The 19,496-nt window shown below is 36.7% G+C and overlaps 1 long non-coding RNA gene across 2 annotated transcripts; it reads left to right on the top strand.

Annotated features, from left to right (window-relative positions):
* Window positions 1-257: 257 nt before the first annotated feature.
* On the top strand, window positions 258-16,754 carry LOC140653384 (uncharacterized). Of its 2 annotated transcripts, XR_012043106.1 has the most exons (4): window positions 258-703; window positions 4,529-4,604; window positions 14,593-14,787; window positions 16,743-16,754. It is a non-coding gene; the product is annotated as an uncharacterized lncRNA (long non-coding RNA). The 2 variants fall into 2 exon arrangements; XR_012043105.1 differs by lacking the exon at window positions 16,743-16,754 and having other exon boundaries at window positions 14,593-15,796.
* The last annotated feature ends 2,742 nt before the right edge of the window (window positions 16,755-19,496 follow it).

Here is a 19,496-nt window from a genome sequence, read left to right as displayed (position 1 = left end):
ATGGGTTAAACGTTTGATCTGTAATGCTATATTCAATATGATTTTGTAGTGTTCGCTCTTATTTCTGTTGTATTAATATTTTGTTTAGTTATATATATTGCTTATTTGCCATCATGTGTGTATGAAAAGAAATTCTTAAAAAAACCCCCAAAACCCAAGCCCAAATATCAGAAATCAGATTCAGGAAGTATTCTTAGTTCCTTCCTACATGCTGATGACCTTTGTTATTGGTAGTATATTTATATGTTTGGTTCTGAAACAGCATAGCAATTTAAGAAATTATCTTGTGTACTTTGCTCTCATTCCTTCTCTTGGGACTTTGTAACTGACCACGTGTATGCTAAATCCATTTCAGTGTGAATTGAAACAGGTTCATATCCATGCTACTGCTGATGGGGTTTGTATATATTAGTCAATTAGAGTTTTAGAAGTAAACATGAATGTATGTCCTTCATTTCTGTGCTTTTAAAATTGAATGTAGGAGAGTAAGTGTAAGAACCATTGGAATAATAGGCTTTTGTCACCTTTTGTTGAACTGGCTAGAGCTTACTCGTGCCCTTTTTCATTCTCAAGATAATACATTGCAAGAATATGCTATGGAGAGACAGATGCATACATCATAGACAGATATGTGTCTAATAGGAAGGGATAAAATCTGTTGAAGAGCTTGAAGAAAACTCTAGAAGATGAGAATGCGACCAAGGTAATGGTTGGCTTGACATGAAGGTGTTCCAGTCTTTGCTTTATCTGCTGATGTGGTTGGCTGGAGGTTGTCATCTTCTTCCTGGGCTGCCCCTTCAGGATTCATTTAACAGACATGTATTATTTTGTCATGATTTCAGTCTGGATGGATATTGGTTCCAGAACATGCTGTTCCTTTCTAATAAGATGCATCCTGTTAATGCAGGTGCTCTGCTGTACTACCTCTGTAGTAAAACAGTCTGGATTTTCTCAGTGTAGTGTTTAGTTGATGTTGGTCTCTCTTCAGCGTTTCCCTTGAAGCATTTCCTTTTGGAAAAGCCATACACAATGGTTGAAAAAAAGAAAATAATACCATTCTTTGGTGATTTGAGTCTGATGTTTTATTTCTGAGGTACCTGTAATTTGCCTTGCTGACCTACAAAACCACAAGGTAGATTTTTAACTTCTTTTCTATGGCAAGTAGCTTACTCCTGTTGGGTGTAGCCAACAGTTTGGTGCTGAAAGTAAGCTTTAAGCTTCTGCAAGTATTTCTGGCTCTTATTGCTGTCTGAGAAAGAGTGGTGACCCTCCTGACAGTAGACGTATGGAGTCCACAAAAACTAGTTTGGGCTAATTCTGTGTTTTTTCCTACCAACCTTACCACTTTTTTGCCTAAGTCTGTTTTATCCATCTTTACTTTGTTTTAGAATTTATCTTGCAGTTGCAGGGGTACAGGGCAATAGTGTTGCCTGTGCTTGAAAGGCAGTTGTAAATGAGTTTTCTAAGCATGCTGTTAGTACAAGGCACAACAATGTCCATTAATCTCTTCATTTATGCAATATCTTCTCCAGCAACTTCTCTACCAGTAGTGCCAACTTAATTTCTTTGTTTCCAATTGATTTCCTCCCTGTCTCTGTCTTATACGTAGAATGGTTTTCCTCTCTGTTCATTCAGATCTCTAAAAAACCTGCATATGTACAAAAAATGAAAACAGAAAATTAAATGCAATTAAATTATCAACACATCTGCTTTTGTCATCAAATGTTATCTTCCATATATCACATTTTTGAATTTTAAGTTCTCAGAAGCAAAAAAATTACTTTGTTATTGTTCAGACTTCTTAATCCTGAAGCAGTTAATAGACAAAAAAGTTTCTAGAAGGAGTAAAGTTTTTCCAAAAGCAGTACATTGTTTAGGCCTAGTACAAACATAATAAAAAGTAGAAATCCCATTAAATTCCTGAAAGTAGAACTGGATTATAATTTTTTTTTTTTTTTTTTTGCCTGGTTTTCCCCTGTTGGTTTAACTAGCTCATCTAAGTTGCTGCTAATCTGTGAGGAATCAGCATTAATTAGCATCTGCTGAACTGGACAGACTCTTCAATGTACAGACTGCCTATCAGAACAACTATATGAAATTTTATCTCAAGACATTTTTAATCTTAATACAAAATTACCTTGATGCTGTTTCAGCATTTAATATTTTTGGCATCTTGAGGTTTTCAGATAACCACTAGTGGGTGGCATATAACATGAATGATAGAACTTTAAGTATATCCATCTGGAAAGAGTAGGAACAGCTGTCTACGCATAAGGCAATACATTGATATGCCATGTTAATTAATAATTTTCATTTCAGTTACAGGATGTGCAAAGTGTATCACTGTTTACTGCACAGCAGTATGGCTAATAAATTATTTGTGAAATAATTTTCCATTTTAACTGGGATGTTTTTATTAAAGAACAGTAGCTGTGACTAACAACAGGCTTCCATATTGTTTTGGTTTGAGGTCTGTCACTTGTTTATCATGGCACACACTCAGTGACTGAATAATAAAGAATATAAACTATATTTTACTATTGCAGAGAGAGTCAAAGGATAGTTGAGCCCCACCCAGCAGCCAATCAAGTTGCTTTGGGGAAACTCCCCAAATCACTTAATTTAAGAAAAGAATAAGTTATTAGATAAAAAGGTTCATATTGATTTCAGAGAAAAGTGTCTGCTCTGGAGTCTTCAAACTTTCTGTCTAGTTTTAGTTTTCAAAGAATGCATCAGAACAGTACGCTGTACCCATGTTTTCTCATTATTACTATTTGAGGATTTATTAATTTTATGTTACTCTGATCTTACGCTTTTTCAGAATTCCTAACATTTGTCAAGATTGTATTTGTACACGACAATATAACAACAGTATGCTACATAAGCAAACAAGCGTTTTCCAAATTTCCAAATGCTTTTGCCTTCTGTATACATTACTATCAGTGCTCTGGAATTGGTGTATGCATGCATCATCAGATTACCATGTCAATACTGGAGTTAAGTATCTCTAGCATGCTTGCAATTGCAGAAGACTTTTTTCCAGGAATCACAAGTGGAGATTCCCTAGATGAGTAATCTTTATTTTCAGCAGTAGTATCATTTAGCTATGTATCTGTTTGCAAGGAAAAGAATCGGGCCTTTTTTCAAAGATGGTTGGAATCTGTGTTTTCCTGAGGATGCCTTTTTGCTTCCAAAGTCAGGTGTGCTGATGGATGCATTCTTTACAATTCTCTTGCTTTTGAGACTTCTCAAAAAATTAAGTAAAGCACTTTATACTGGTAATTTCTACATAGACAAGACGAACTTAGTTCACAGGGTTGTTCAAATTCTCTGCCCGTTTTCTGCAAAAAATGGTGATTTTCTGACTGATGACAAAGTATTACTTTCACACTCTAACCTTTTTCACCTGTACCTAGTAAGATTGCTTTTGTATGCATTTCTGACCTATACAGGCTATGCTCAATAAAAGGTTAATCTGAATATCAGGAAAAAAATCAACAAAGAAAACTTAGATATGGAAATAAAGATTTTTTTTTTTTTTTTTTAATTGCAGCTACTGATGATAATGACTGTAGTTTTCTTTGCGAGCTTCGGGCCACTCTCAGGATTTACTTCATGTGCACTTGCCAGCAATTAGAGTCTTCTGTCCTTTAAAAGGCTGTATCTTTTGTCTTTGTACTCTTTAATGAAATTTCTGAACTTTTACCTTTGCCATGTGCTTCATACATGTGTTGCCTTTCTTCATCTTTTTATAATATGTATATTTTTTAAGACTGAAGCAGCTAGAACAGACTTTTGAAAGTTTTGGTGTCAGAACCCCCTGACACACCTGCACATACACTCTGTGTTTCATCATTACAAGGTTTCCATTAAATCATAACCAAAGCTCCTAGAAATACTGATGAATATACATAGCTCAGGTGTCATAATGGCACTAATCTTTACTTGGTTTTGAATGAAGCTGTTCAAAATTTGTCTCTTTTGAGAGACAAGTTCTCTAGTTTGCACCAGAAATTTTCAAACTAGACATGCAGTAGAGTGCAATGCTGTGAATGGTCAAAGACACCAATGTTCAGTGTAATCACAGCATGTTCAAAAATTTTCACCAGCTTTCCTCATTGATAAGTACAAGAAAATAACATAGACTTCTCTATAGACCTTTTTGCAAAGCATTTTGAACAAGTATTGTTCTGGGTATGTTTTCTAGCTAGTCATTCTGTCCATCAGTACTGAAAAAGGACTGATTTCTTACCTCATTCATTTATTGTTTGGGAGAAAATAACAATTGAATAAGAATAAACACATGAAGAAAGAGAAAAGTTAATTGCCTCTATCTAACAGATTTACTTTTGTAACATGCTGTTCCCATAAGTATTCCACTTTCTTCCAACTTTCCCCTTTGCTTCCGATTCTTTATACCTCATTAAGTCTATAATGGAAAAGAAATGAGTAGAATGTCTCCTTTATACTGTGCGTAAATGGCTGAAGTGTACTTATGAACTGAAGGGTCTCAATTCTCTGACCTTAGGTGCACGAATCCCTGCCCAGCCCCAGTGGAATGCATGCAGCGGAAGTACATCTGGAAAACATAAGCTGTCATACGGGTATGTATTTTTTAATTATTAAGTGTTTAATATTGAGAGTTGTGCATCTGCTCTTCTCTCAATCGTTGTCTTACATATTTATTCTACTCTGCAGTATGTGATCAGTGTCATGGATGTTTTAGTTATCAGCCACTACACTCTTGGACTGTAATACCTCTTTTTGAGGGTTTAGGGCAAGAAGAGCAGATCGGTCCTCTGTCAGTTCTTTCCCTCACAGTGTTGGTTAAGAGATCAAATAACTAGCAGAGCTTTTCCCCAAATATATAGTTCCCAAATTCATAGTGACATTTTTCTTTTTTAGCCATCACTGACTTAGGATTATTTATCCATGTTCTAGAATGTGTATATATATCATTCTGTCTATCTTATTTTTAGACTTTTTATTTTGAGAGAATGTTGTTAGAGCAGACTGAGTGCTTTTATGAGAAACCTTAAGTCACTCATTTTAGGATTTGTTCCCTTGTTGTCCAGGTGTTCACAAACAGTGGTGACCACTCTAGATGTGCAGACAGCAGTGTAAATGATGGATGTTAGTTACCATTTAGCCCTGAACCTTTTGGTTCCAAGATCCCTATAGCTTTATATTTTGATCTTGCCAGAACTTGCTCAATTATTTTCTTGAAAGCAATATTAGTTTTCCTTGTTCATTAAATTAGAAATAATGCTATCGTGAGGTCCTAAGGAGATCTGAACTGCAGGTCTCAAGATTTTGGACTAGATACAAAGTTTAGCTTCAGTTGTTGCTTAGAGTAATTGCAGATATTCTAGCACTACTGCAGAATCTAGTCTACATCAGTATCAGCTAGATACTAGCTGTAGCTATTATTGCAATGTAGTCATATCGCTGAGAGAAGTCACAGAATTCATTCTCTGGCTCAGCAGTATTAAACAAAGCATATTAGTGAGACTCAGTTATCTCTTTGAGAATTTAACTGCTTGGAGGTAAAAGTTTAATCTTTATCCAAGTTTGGGGGAGATGCAGTAAATGCAACTCAGCTAGCAGTTTGCTTTGTTGTACAATAAAACCCTCACATCCAGCACAGATCCATATATTCTTGAGAAGAATAGAAAGTTAGAGAAGAAATCCCAGATATTTGTTTTCCAAATGGTTATATGAGTAGCCTCTGCGTACATGATGCTAAAATTATAGTCTCTTGATGGAAGACTAGGCTTAGACAATACGGTATCTGAAATGGTAGTTGAAATCTAGCAGTGTGTTTAACAAGGGCCTTGGGGTTTTGCATGTATTATTAAGAGGTCTACAATAAAAACCTAGTGTTAAGCAGACCCACTCAAGTGAAGAAAGGGGATAAAGGAACAGGAGGGAGACAGAGGGGTCAGTCACTTAACCATCCTTTCCTTTAAGCACGAAGACAGTGTGCATAGCACTCTGGTGACTGAGAGGAAATGTGGCTGAAGCAAGCTGTTAAATTTTAGTGAATAAAATGTCTAAAATAAATTGTGATTTATGACATGAAGTATGTATAACCTCTATATATGCTGAGCTGTTCCTGTAGGCACGGTATTAGCCATCTATTGCAGCTTATTAATTTCTTTACTGAATTTATCACAGTCTCTCATATTCAGATTGATTCACCACTTTTCCGGTATCATTTATTTAGCTGCATTATCATTTATGCATACTGTGGTTCTCTCTTTATTTCTCTATTTTCAGGATCCATATTGATCTCTAGAAATTGACACTGATAAGGCTATAACAGCTGGGAAAAGAGCCTAATTTGAGCATATATATTCTGAACAGAGGCTAATACTAGTTGACCTAAGTGTTACTAATAAAAATGTCATCAGGTGGTGATCTCTGTTTGCCTTTGCCCTGACATCATTTAGATTAGAGCAGTGGCAGGACTAACTCTCAGCTTCCAACCTGCCAGTGTGTAATACAAGCCTTAAAATATGTGAAACATAAGAAACCCATGTTTGAGTTCACATTGTGTCACCATTTATTGACATTAATAGTTTTATAAGTTTTTCATGAAACAAAATATTAATATTTTCTAAGTTTAGTTATGTACATTTAATCTATTTTCAATCCAAATAATTGACAATTTCTTGTAAAAACAAGGTAGCATTTATATACTAGAAATGAGAATAGGAAATCTAGATTGAATTGCACATCTCAAATAATGGCCAAAAAAAAAGCAGAATGCATTTAAACTGCTCTGATATATTTGTATCCTGATTTCATGGAAAATGAAACATGTCAAAGAAAAAAAGAGGAAGAATTCTGAAACCTGAAGATTAATGACAGTGCACTCTTTCAGATAAAAAACCTCGCCATTGCTTCTTGATCCTTATTTTGAATTGGCTTCAAGTGGCTCATCTCATTTAGTTTGAAAGAGAACTTATGTTTATGTTTAGCTTCCAAAAAGTGTTAGCTGTTTTTTTGTATTATTACATTTTTCCTTGTTAATTAAAGGCACAGATACTCATTCCCATTTCAGCACATATTAAACCCCTGTTGGAGAATGATTCCCCACAGCATCACAGCTCAGAGAAGCAGGTGTTTGACTAATGTTCAGTGAAGATGAAAACACTTTGTGACAGATGTTCAGAGAAAAAGAAAACATAATCGTTATTGCTGGGTAATTATAAATTAATTGAGTTTTGTTTTAATTGTGCCTTAGTCCATAAGTGCTGGAAGATGGTGAAGCTGTAGAAAAAGTCCTGATCATCATGTATGTCCATATCTCAATGGTCTGCTGCCTGTACTCCAGTGGAATATAGTCAGACATACTTCAGATAGTTTTAATACACCAGTAAGGGTAACAGCAGCAATCTAACCATAGTAAAGTGAAACGCATCATAGCCTTAATAAACCTTAATTCAGTTTAACCCTAGATTAAACATACCTACACAACACTGAAGTCCTAATTGTAAATGCACTTGAAAAAAATTACTGTTAAGCTGACTCTGCATTCAAGAGCTTGCTAGTTGCTCTTTTGAGAATATGTCTTGAACACTAAGATTAATGTAAGATGCTTTTTCTTTTTAAACTCCTAATGGCTATCAAACCTAATGAAAGCTGTTTGGACCATCCAAATATAGCTACCTAATAGTGCTTAAATGCTAATTAAAGATACTTATCATCTGGGATGGGGAACCTAATTGAAGTCAGTTCACAATGTTAGCCTTTTTTGCTGGCAAGCTGTTATATTCCAGAAATGATAGGTTAATTAACATATCATCATAACCATGGGAGAGTTTTTTGTTTGCTTTTTTTCCTGGAAAGAAAAATGACATCTTGGCAGATGAACTTCGCAAGCAGCATTGTGTCCTATGAAGAGATCCTAAGTCAATGTTTTGTTTGAAAACTGGAAAGTTTCTCAAGTCTGTTTACTTGTGACAACTGTCTCTCTAGAAAATAAATTCTAAGAGAGGAGTTAAGGCTATTTAATGGATGTTTTATTTTGGATTGAGTAGAATCTTTCTCCATGCTTGTACTTCATTCTCCTGTGACTCTTCCAAGGATAAGGTGTGATAGAATAAAAAGTTTTCTTTTGCTTTGCTACCTGTCATTTTTGACCTGTTATGCCTTGATAGTGGATCCCTTGTAAGATAAAACTTTTCAGCATGCTCCATTATCCCTGGTTCCCTGGTTCTAATTACTCAGATGCTTGCTATTTGAATAACATTAGTTGTGATTATTCTGAGAACATGAAAACAATTTCTGATGCAGAACAGAAAAGCCTATAGAAGGAATTTTTTTTTTTTTTGAGACAGAGGCTATTTTCCACTTTACCAATACAGAAGGTGTCTGACTTCTGACACACTCTTTATTTTTCTCAAGTTTGTAAATACATATTTAATTTTTATTTAAGCCATAAAACTTCCCTGCAAAATACTGCTATATTACTTTCCTGACAAGGACAAGATTCTTCTTTTAGTGATACTCCTCTCCATAGCATAAGTGGGGAGCCCACTGAGGTAACGTAATTTGAACATGATAATGCTCTCTGCACTGTTAAACACTGAGGGTTTAATTCCTGATCATAATCTCAGTCCAGAAGAAACAAAAGTGCTAATCAATTTTCCTTCTTTATTCTCATCCACTCAAATGGTATTGCAATGAACATATTCCAGAAGGTTCACTGAGACTGTGTTTGAGTTTCTGATCATTGTATTCATCATTCAGATGAATCTGGCATAAACAAGACAGGATTAGCAAAGTCCCCATTCAAGGTTAATTCAGACAGCTATTGTGAGTACTGGTATCTTCAGTAGTCTTTGACAGGATCAACAAAGTTATACCTTCTTGAATTGAAAATGAAAATTTGTTTTCTGAGACTGGTGTCTCTCACTGGCCTATGAGACCAGTGGGAAAGTTTGGGGCAAGGAAGACTTACCCTTGATGGAGGACAGTTAAGTTAGGGAAGATTTAAACAAACTGGGCATACACAAGTCCATGAATGGACCTGACTCAGCAAGTGCTGATGAAGTTGGCTCATGTCATTGCAAGGTCACTCTTAATTGTTTTTGAATGGTCATTGTGTTTGGGGGAGGTTCCTAAGGACTCAAAGAAAGCAAATGTCATTCTTATCTTCAAGAAAGGCAAGGAAGAGGATCTTGTGAGCTACAAACTGGTCAGCCTTACATCAGTCCCTGGGAAGCCATGGAGCAAATAATCAGGGAAACCATTATAAACATATTAAAGACAGAAGGTGATTTGGAGTAGTTGGCAAGCATTTATGAAAGGAATGTCATGCTTGACCTACCTGACAGCCTTCTGTGAAAGGTTGACTGGCTCAGTAAATGAGAGGAGAGCTGTGAATGTTGTTTATCTTGATCTTAGTAAGGTTTTTGACACAGTCTCTGAATTGCATCCTCTAGACAAACTTAGGAAGTAAGTTATGACTAGAGAAGTGGACAGTGGGGTGGACTGAAAATTAGCTGAACTACTGGTCTCAAAGTTTTTTTATCAGCAGCATGAAGTTCAGCTGGAGGCCAGTCACTGGTGGTGTACCCAAGGGCCAATACTAGGACCAATGCTGTTTAGCATCTTCGTTGATGACTTGGATGGTGGGGGCAGAGTGCACCCTCAAGTCTGCAAGTGATACAAAATTGAGAGGAGGGGCTGATGCACCAGAGCATTGTGCTGCTATTCAGAGGGACCTCAATAGGCTGGAGAAGTGGGCTGACAGGAATCTCATGGAGTTCAACAAAGGGAAGTGCCAAGTCCTGCACCTGGGGAGGAACAACCCCATGCACCAGAGCAGGGCTGGGGATCAACTGGCTGGAAAAGAGCTTTGCAGAAAAGGACAAGGGGTTCCTGCTGGACGACAAGCTGAGTATGAGTCAGCTCATGCAACAGCAAATGTCAACAGCATCCTGAGCTGCATTAGGAAAGGCATTCCCAGCAGGTTAAGGAAAGTGGTTATTCCCCTCTACCTAGCCTGGCACTGAGGCTACATCTGGAGTGCTGTGTTCAGTTCTGGGCTCACCAGTGCAAGAAAATATGGACTTGGAGCGAGTCCAGGGAAGGGCCCCAAAGATGATTAAGGTTTTGAAAAATCTGCCATGCTGAATGAGCTGGGATTGTTCATCCTGGAGAAGACGCAGGGGGGATCTTATCAATGTGTATAAATAGGTGATGGGGCAGAGTAAAGGAGATTCCTCTCAGTGGTGCCTAGTGACAGGACAAGAGACAATGGACAGAAGGTGAAACACAGGAAATTGCATTTGAACGTAAGAAGCAGCTTGTTTACTGTGAGAGTGGTCAAACACTGGAACAGGTTTCCCAGAGAGTTTGTGGAGTCTCCATCCTTGGAGATATTAATAACCTGTCTGGACACGGTTGTGAGCAACCTGCTCCAGTTGACACTGCTTTGAGCAAAGGGATTGGACTAGCCAATCTTGAGAGGTCCCTTCCAACCTCAGCTACTCTGTGATTCTGTCTACTAATCTAAATACTGTGGCCTTTGTCTTCATATATTTAGAAATATCAATGCAGAATTCCAAGTTCATTTTCCAATGTGTCCATGTTAAGTTAGGTCAATTTGAGAATAAATGATGAAACCATTTTGGAGGTAAGAATTACAGTTGCTTCTGTCTGATGAATTAGTTTCAGTAAGAAGGATTTGGTAGCCAACATGCTACCCTGAATTCCCCTGTGCAATGCTGTATTTTTTAAAAACTTGCTTTACATCTGTGTGCTAACTCTGTTGATGTTAGTGACACCTCAAGTAGTAAAATTTGAAAAGGATTTTTAAATGTTTCAATGATGTTTACAGGTCAATAGAGAGTAGGATTTTTTCTCTTAAATTTTAATTGTCTCTGCAGAACTGATAACAGTAAAAGAAGTTAAGATATTACTTTAATACTGAGACTGGTTATCACTGGAAATTAGAGAAAAGGACTATTTTTTTATATAGTGACTTTCCATAAATAAAACTGCAGACAAAAGTGTAAGTTAAGCTTAAGGAAAACAACTTAGTGTTTTGAGTATGAAGGAAAAATTTAGCACAGATTGTTTTTTGGAAAAAAATTAGCACAGATTTTTTTTAAAGCAAAAAGAGTATCATCCCTAACCAAGAGACACACATTGAGGCCTGCCTGTACAGGTATAAGAAAGATCTTAACAATCTGGAAGATCTTCAAAAACAGGCTGGAAAAGTTGCTGGATCATCATAGGACGGTTGTTGAGAACAATGTTAGTGGTGGCTTGTTTCTGCTCTGAAAGCATAGCAGCTCCTTGTAAGCCCTTGTGCTTCAAAAAAGGTCACTTAAGGAGATTTACCTTGCTGTTAAAGCTCCTTTTGATGCCAGACAGCCTATAAGAAATCGTCACTGATGAAGACTTGCATAATACAGTCCCCAGTATAGTCCTGAAAAATAGTCAGGTAGAAAAAATTATAGTCCTTATCTATGGTCATGGAAAGACATCAGGCAACCAAAAAAATTGTATATAGTCAGATTGGTTTGATAATTTGTGTAGCGTGATTACACATTAACTGTACATATTTCCACATTAGGTTGCTTCTGAGTTTAGCTGAATGATGCAGCTGACAAGCTTGCTTACTCTGTGGATCTACAGTGGTTTTTACGCTTACTGATATTCCTGACCACAAGAGTATTGCCCTAAATTTCCTTGTGTACTAAACATAATGTATCTGAGAGAAGAGATTTAAGCAGTTCTGCCATTTCTTGTAGAATATTTTTTTGCCTCCCTGAGTTGGAAATCCTAAGTTTTTAAATCATTATCTAAAGCTAGAGCTTCTGTATAGACTCATGGAGCTGCTTCTTTCCTTCTACTTCACAAATTTTGCTTCTTCAATGGTATTAACATATGCACTCATCTCACTATTTTAGTCAGAGGAAATGTTCCAGCACTAACTATCTTCTCCCTGACTGCTTTCAGCTAAAACTTAAACTGATCATGCAAAACAAATAGAGAGCTCTTTAGCATGCATTTTAGTGTTCAAGTCATTTTCACTTAAACATAAAACTTGGGATTTAATTTGAAAAACTTCAAATATACTTGTTTATTCCTGTAATAGGAGCCAGAGCAATTGCCAGGAAGTATAAGTAGAAAATGCAGATGATATTTTCAATGGATAACTAAAGTAACAACATATTAATAAATGGTGATAGTGGCATTTGTGAGATTACTGAAGGGAAATGGAAAAGGCTTTGTGTGATATTCATGTGTGTTCATAGAGCTCACTGAGTATAGGCTTTTAAAAGTTTTTTTACCATTGTAAGAATATCTAGAAGCTTGCCTTCAGGGTTTTGGGAACTGTGTACACATGCAACAAAGATATCTCAATGCTTTGAAAAGCTTTTATCTCATTCAAAGAAACCTCAAATAAACCCCATCGATAAGTGTAAGATAATATCGTAACAGAGAGAATTTTGTTGGACAGTTATAATGCCCAGAAGTATATTTATTACCAGATGCATGTTTAACTGTCAGAGCGAAAAGCCTGAGTTCTTTCTATCTGTACTGTAAGCATATGCTAGGAGTTGAAAACTTACATATTCTGATAAGGCCTCTAAAGGACTTTCAATTTTTTTAACTGCTAGGCAAGAATAGACCTCATTAGCCAGAAAGTAAAAATTAACACTAATTTAGTTATGAAAGAAACAAAATAAGAAATGCAGAAGCATTATTAGGAGAGCTGATACTGAACCCCCTCTTTAGATTGCCTAACACTTTCCATTATGTAAGATTTTTGTAATACATTGGAGTTTTTTCCTCAAAGCTTTAATACCTTATTGTTTTCACCAACCTTTGAAGTTTGTCAGGGTCAAAGACCTGCAGCTAGAGACAGGTCTTTTGTAAATCTTTTGAAATTCTCATTGAATTATAAAGTGTTACAAATTACTCTTTCCCTTCTTGCATTTGCATTTCTGAAAGAGATTTTTGTAGGATGCCAAAAATGACTGAATATAAAGACTACAAGTCTATGCTGCTGCTGTGATGGAACAATGTGTATTGGGAACATTCAGGACCTGCAGGAGCACCTACAGCAGAAAGGAATGATGCTGAAAGCAAAGTGTGATTGATTCATGATTGATCACCTGACCCAACAATACATCTATTTTTCCTGAGGCTTCTTAAAGGGTAAAAGAGGAGGGGAGAAAAAGATCTATATACTTCCTTCTGTTCTACCAGACTGAGCACATGACACAGTATCCCATCTCCCACTCTAGCATGAAAACCTTTGTTCAAAAGCAAACATTATTTTGATTCTGAAGTCATGTTGTCAGACATCATACTACCTTCGTGGTTGCTCATGTGAATTTTATTCTTTTCCTTTGAATCTATGTATTGTAATACAGTTGTTAATTACATGATCATGTTTTTGTTATATAAGAGTTGCACATCATTTAATACATGAGATTTTTACATAAGGGAAAGGATTAAAGCTTGATGAGGAACTTTTTCTGTAAGGTTTTATTTTTAATACATTTAACGTAAAGTAAAGAAGGAGCAATAATGTAAATGGACTATTATTCTCTGTTTAAAATACCAATTCTAAAGGAAGAGGCAGCATGAGGAAAATAACAACCGTAATATTTTTTCTAGGAAAAATAGTCACTGTTCAGTTGGAAGGTTTACTCCTTTCCAAAAGGAAAATATTCTAGAGATGTTGTGACCTGAGCTGGTAGGGATATCATTCTGCATAACTTATTTGCTACTTTTTCAGTTTTAGAACTGTGCAGAATATTTTCACAAAGTAGTGTGAAAATGTAGGAAGAGGTAGGTGGGCTAAGGGAAACCTGTTGAGTTTACAGAAAAAGTTGGAGGCAAGGAAAGGAAATATTGAGAATTAAGATAAAATAAACAGCAGTCAGTGAGCATTGAAAGAAAAAGGGATATGATAATAGGGTAAATTATTATTATAAACATTTGCAAGTAATCAAACATTAGATAAAATAAATATCAGGATCTTAAATTTTTAATGAAAATAAATAATAAATGCAGGTAGAAATTATAGAAATTTACAGAAAAATTAAACACAGCCATATATTTGGTAACACTTTATGCTATTTATTTATAAAAGTGTTCCGTGAAATAGTTGCAGGAGCATAGTCAAATTTTTTTTTTCTAATAATACAGCTACAAAGCATAGAAGACTGAGACCATGACTGGTAAGGCTGCAGAATCCTCAGAAGGTAGGTGTGGTCACTGGGTAAGACCAGTGTGTGATGGTGTCTAGCACTTTAATCTTCAAGTTCAGTTGTTGATATTAGTGTTTATGAAATAGAGAATGCAAGCAAAGTAGTGGATAAACAGTCAGGATTCCCATGTTTACTTACTTGATCATATTGGACCTACGAGTAATGAAAGATACCTGCAAAACACCTGATGGAATCTAAGCAGAGAAAACATACATATGGAGAGATTTGGTGTAATATGCTATTTGCACTAATTAAGACAAATTTACATTTATCTCTAATTCTGACACAGATTCTGTGAAGGTTGAATAATTGATGCATAAATTCTTTTTTTCTTTCTGTTACACAGCTCAGAATGTGAATGCTAAAGCATTTATGACAGTGACCTGAAACTACATCACAACATTGTCTTATTCAGCCTTCAGTCTCTATCATGAACTTTGGAGGAAATACGGCCCTAAAAATGGACAATGTTTGAGAGGACAAATGTTTTTTTTCCTTATTTTGTTAATAATACACAATGCATAATGTAAATAACAGCAAGGTATAAAAAATGTATGCTATAATGACACTGATTAGATCATAATTTTGCATGCAGTTTGGTGAGAAACAAAATCACAAACTGCATAAGTACCTATGATGCATACTTTTCTCCTTTTCTGGGGACTGTATGTTTTTTGCATTTACTCTGAAATATATAAAAGGTATGACATGATAGAGGTCAAATTTGCAAGTAGGTAAATGGAAGGAAAACACTTCCTGATACAGTTAGTAATGTAAAGCAAGAAATGTGTATGGCTGGTCAATCAGACATGCAATTAGCACTTGCATATGCTGGTATGCAGCTATGCTTATTTTAGCTACGTCTACTATGCTGTCTCTGCAGCTTGGTCAGGTGTAATTGAACCAACACTAAGCTATATAGGAAAGAAACTGGATAAGAGAAGGGCTGCAGATGCAAAGAATGCAGTGTACACTAATGGCCTTAGTATTTGCACAGTTCCTTAAGTGGGGTTTTAGTCATACATTTTATACTGGAATTTGTTTTATCTTCAGCAATAGCAAGGGCCTATTGTTTCAGAGTTTTATTCTTTATTGTTTACTAATACACTGGTATTAATACAGAGCTGTTGATGATTAACTGTCTGCCTCTGAGGATCATCATGTCATTTGTTACAACTGACTTACACATTCTGGAATAGTCCTAGGACTTGCATATTAGTGTGCCATGGAGCAAAGCTGTGTGTATAGTTTTCAGTTGGAAGAGAGGAGGATACATATGTCATTCTTGAGGTTCATTTGCAGAGTGTCTGTGAAGATGATCTATGAATTTAAGTCAGAACACAAGTATATGCATTACCAGGACTGCATAAAGTTGTGGTTTGAAGTTTGAGAGGAATAAAAACGTTGACTATAGTAGCTCAGTAGCTCAACATGTATTTATCTGTTATAAAAGTTCCATAGGTTCTGCCTGTACATGATTCTAGATAGCACTGTCACATAATTATGTTTTCTAAGTCTGTTCTTGTCAGAAAAGTAATCTATTGGTACTGTTCATGTAAAAAACCAAACCCAAACAAAAAAACCTTGCTAATGTTAAACATACTATATTTACTTTCTAAATGAAATCAAAGGTACAGATCTATGTGTATGTATTTCTATGCAGAAATGCTTGGCATGAGCACTGGCCTTAGAGGGCATAATAATTGAATATTTGAGATTGTTTAAAAATAAACAACTATTAGGTAGCCTCCCTGACGTTAGTTTTATAAACTGCTGCTGATACTGCAATGACTTGTGTATTTCAAATTAAACCCACTTTAGGATAATTTCTTTTTCTACTGTTCAAACCCATCAAGTCAGTGTAATTGTCACAGCAGGGTACTAGTGATATGGTAACAATGCCCAGACTCACTTTCTCTGGAAGGAATGAATGATAAATAGAAAAACTCCCAGCAATTCTAATATAATCCACAGATTTTGAAGAAAGAACATTTTTAATAGGATCCACTTAATATTCTGCCCCTTGGTCGTCTTCACTGGATTAAAATTTAATCCAATTTATTAATTAGCATATATCATAACAATATCATGCACAATACAGACATAATAAAAAAAATATATACACCGTGTAAACAGTATTATGTTCTGTGTTTCTTTGTATCTTCCACCTGAGGATATCAGAGACCTACAAATGTTAAATGAAAATAGACTGGTTAAATTCTGCAGGATTTTTAATTTATGACTGAAAATCCCATATTCTGTCCACAAGATTTCATGTTATTCCCTTTTATATTCTCTCGTATAACAAACAAGATAATGCTGAGCACTGTCATATGCAGATATTATATTTTCTGATGTATCAATGGGTGAAATCCTGACTTCATTAATATCAACAGGAATACGTTGAGTGAAGCCAGGTTTTCACTTAAGTTCTTTTTCTGGATGTCCTTTCAACTTTTGGGATAATAATGGGGATTTTTCTGTTGCATATCCCAGTTAAAATGTCAGAGACGCTTGCAAGATTGCTTCTCATGTGAAATGAAGCTAAACCTTTCCAGGTAAATACCTCTAAGTAAAAATAAATATAATTTACTTTTCTTTGCTAAGAATCTTGTAATCAAAGATAATACATAAGATTAGGCACTTTATGCCTGCGTGGGAGCTAAAGTGCTGATTAAATACAGTTCTTCTGTCAGTCTGTGTATATAGGACAGTCCCAGCAGTGTTTTTCAGCTGTGTGGACAGACCCTTTTTCAACCTAAGCTTGAGAATGGGTATGCTTCATGCATCAGACTGATATGAGAAGAAAACTTTTTTAATCTTCAAATTTTAGTTTTTCTCAGACACCTGTTAATGTGCCATTTTTGAGATTGAGCATTATGTTATTAACCTTTGGTCTTTTAATCCCCCTGATTTTTATATCCATAACATAATAAACAGCTGTCCTCTGAGGAAATGTCATTTTCATCTAGGTTATTTAGACTGCAACAGCTTTGTTTTCAGTCTTTAGAGGATCTAAAGCATCTGTAGTAGCTGTAAAGCAGGAGCCAGTTTGTTTTGTCCATATCTGAATTGATCCTCTTCCATCTGAGACACTATAAATGTGAAAATTCAATGAGGTGTAGAAAGAACAGCGGTACTATAAACATCATTACCTACCTATACCTGATGCATCTTCTCTGTTCTTGTTACAAAACTGTTCAGTTTTTTCTGAAGTAAACTAGAAATTTTCAGTGAGTGAGTTGAAGAAAAGTCAGAAAGTAGCAACGTTGATCCAACAGCCTGGATTTTAGACAAACGCTCTGGTAAGTACCCACAATAGTGTGGTAGTGCCAAAATATTTCTGACCTTTTCAAATTAGTTGTCTTGAAAGTCACTGGTATTCTGTTTTTGTTACTAAATCTTTCCCCTTCCAGTGTTCATAATGCAAATGTTTTCTGAGTCATGTAGTTTAAAAAATTAGAGATGGCACGATGTGATAATATGGAAAGGACCTTGATATGAAGCAAAGGTATGATTAGGCAATATCTGGTTACCTTTCTTTTCCTCTGACTGATCTGTTTTCTGATTATTTCTATTACCTCTCTTCTTAAAAATGTAAGTAGTGGACTGTTCTACCTGGGGAAAATTTTGTTAAGGAATAAGATTATAACTAAGGCTATGGTAAACAGATATAACTTAAAATGGGGGAGAGTATGGAAAACTAGATTTAATGCAGCCCAGCTCTCAATCTTTGTTTCGAGGGCACATTGCTGGCTCATGGTTAACTGTCTGTCCACCAGGAACCCCAGATCCTTTTCTGCAAAGCTGCTTCCCAACTGGGTGGCCCCCAGCATGTACTGGTGCCTGGGATTGTTCCTCTCCAGGTGCATGACTTGGCACTTCTCCTTGTTGAACTCCATGAGGTTGCTGTCAGCCCATTTCTTCAGCCTATCAAGGTCCCTCTGAATAGCAGCACAACTCTCTGGCTTATCAGCCATTCCTCCCAGTTTTGTGTCATCAGCGAACTTGCTGAGGGTACACTGCCCCATCATCTAGACCATTAATGAAGACGTTGAACAGTTTTGGACCCAGTATTGACCCCTGGGGTGCACCACTAGTTACTGGCCTCCAACTAGACTTGGTAACACTGATGACAACCCTCTGCGCCTGGCCGTTCAAGCAGTTTTCAGTCCACCTCACTATCTGCTCATCTAGCCCATACTTCATCACTTTCTCTATGACGATCTTATGGGAGACAGTGTCAAAAGCCTTACTGAAGTCTAGGTAGACAATGTACGCTGCTCTCCCCTTGTCTACCAAGCCAGTCATTTCATCACAGAGACTCATCAGGTTGGTCAAACGTGACTTCCCCTTGGTGAATCCATGCTGACCACTCCTGATCACCTCCTTGTCCTTCATGTGCCTGGAAATGGTTTCCAGAATTAGTTGTTCTATCACCTTCCCTGGGATCAAGATGAGGCTGATTGGCCTGTAGTTCCCTGTGTCCTCCTTCTTGCCCTCCTTGAAGATAGGAGTGACATTCACTTTCCTCCAGTCCTTGGGCACCTCTCCCACTTGCCACGATTGTTTGAAGATAATTGAGAGTGCCTCACAATTTCATCAGCCAGATCCCTCAGCACTTTTGGGTGCATCCCGTGAGGGCTCATGAACTTACGTATGACCAGTTTGCTTAAGTATTGTCTAACCTCATCCTCTTCCACCAAGGGTAAATATTCCTTGCTCCAGATTTTCCCCCTGGTTTCTGAGTCCTTGGATTTCTGAAAGCTGGTCTTACTAGTAAAGACCAAGGTGAAGAAGGCATTCAGTACCTCAGTCTTTTCCATGTCCTGTGTCACCAGGGCCCCTGCCCCATTCAGCAGTGGCTCCACATATTCCCTAGTGTTCCTTTTGCTACTTATGCACTTGTAAAAGACTTCACCAGGTTCAACGTCAGGTGGGCTTTGGCTTTCCTAACTGTGCCTTTGCATGCTCATGACAGTGTCTCTATATTCCTCCCAGGTCACCCCTTCCTGTTTCCACCTTCTATATACTTCCTTTTTATTTGAGTTTTGCCAGGAGCTCCTTGTTCATCTATGCAGGCCTCATGAAATTTTTTGCCTGGCTTCCTGCTCGTTGGAATGGACTGCTCTTGAGCTTGGAGGAGGTGATCCTTGAATATCAACCAGCTTTCTTGGACCCCTTTTCCCTTCAGGGCCTTGTCATATGGGACTCTGTCAAGCAGATACCTGAAGAGCCCAAAATCTGTTC

This window comes from Ciconia boyciana, chromosome 6, assembly GCF_034638445.1.
Source record: "Ciconia boyciana chromosome 6, ASM3463844v1, whole genome shotgun sequence".
NCBI classification, from domain to species: domain Eukaryota; kingdom Metazoa; phylum Chordata; class Aves; order Ciconiiformes; family Ciconiidae; genus Ciconia; species Ciconia boyciana.
The sequence above is the reverse complement of the archived record's forward strand: the minus strand, read 5'-3'. Positions and strand labels throughout refer to the sequence as shown.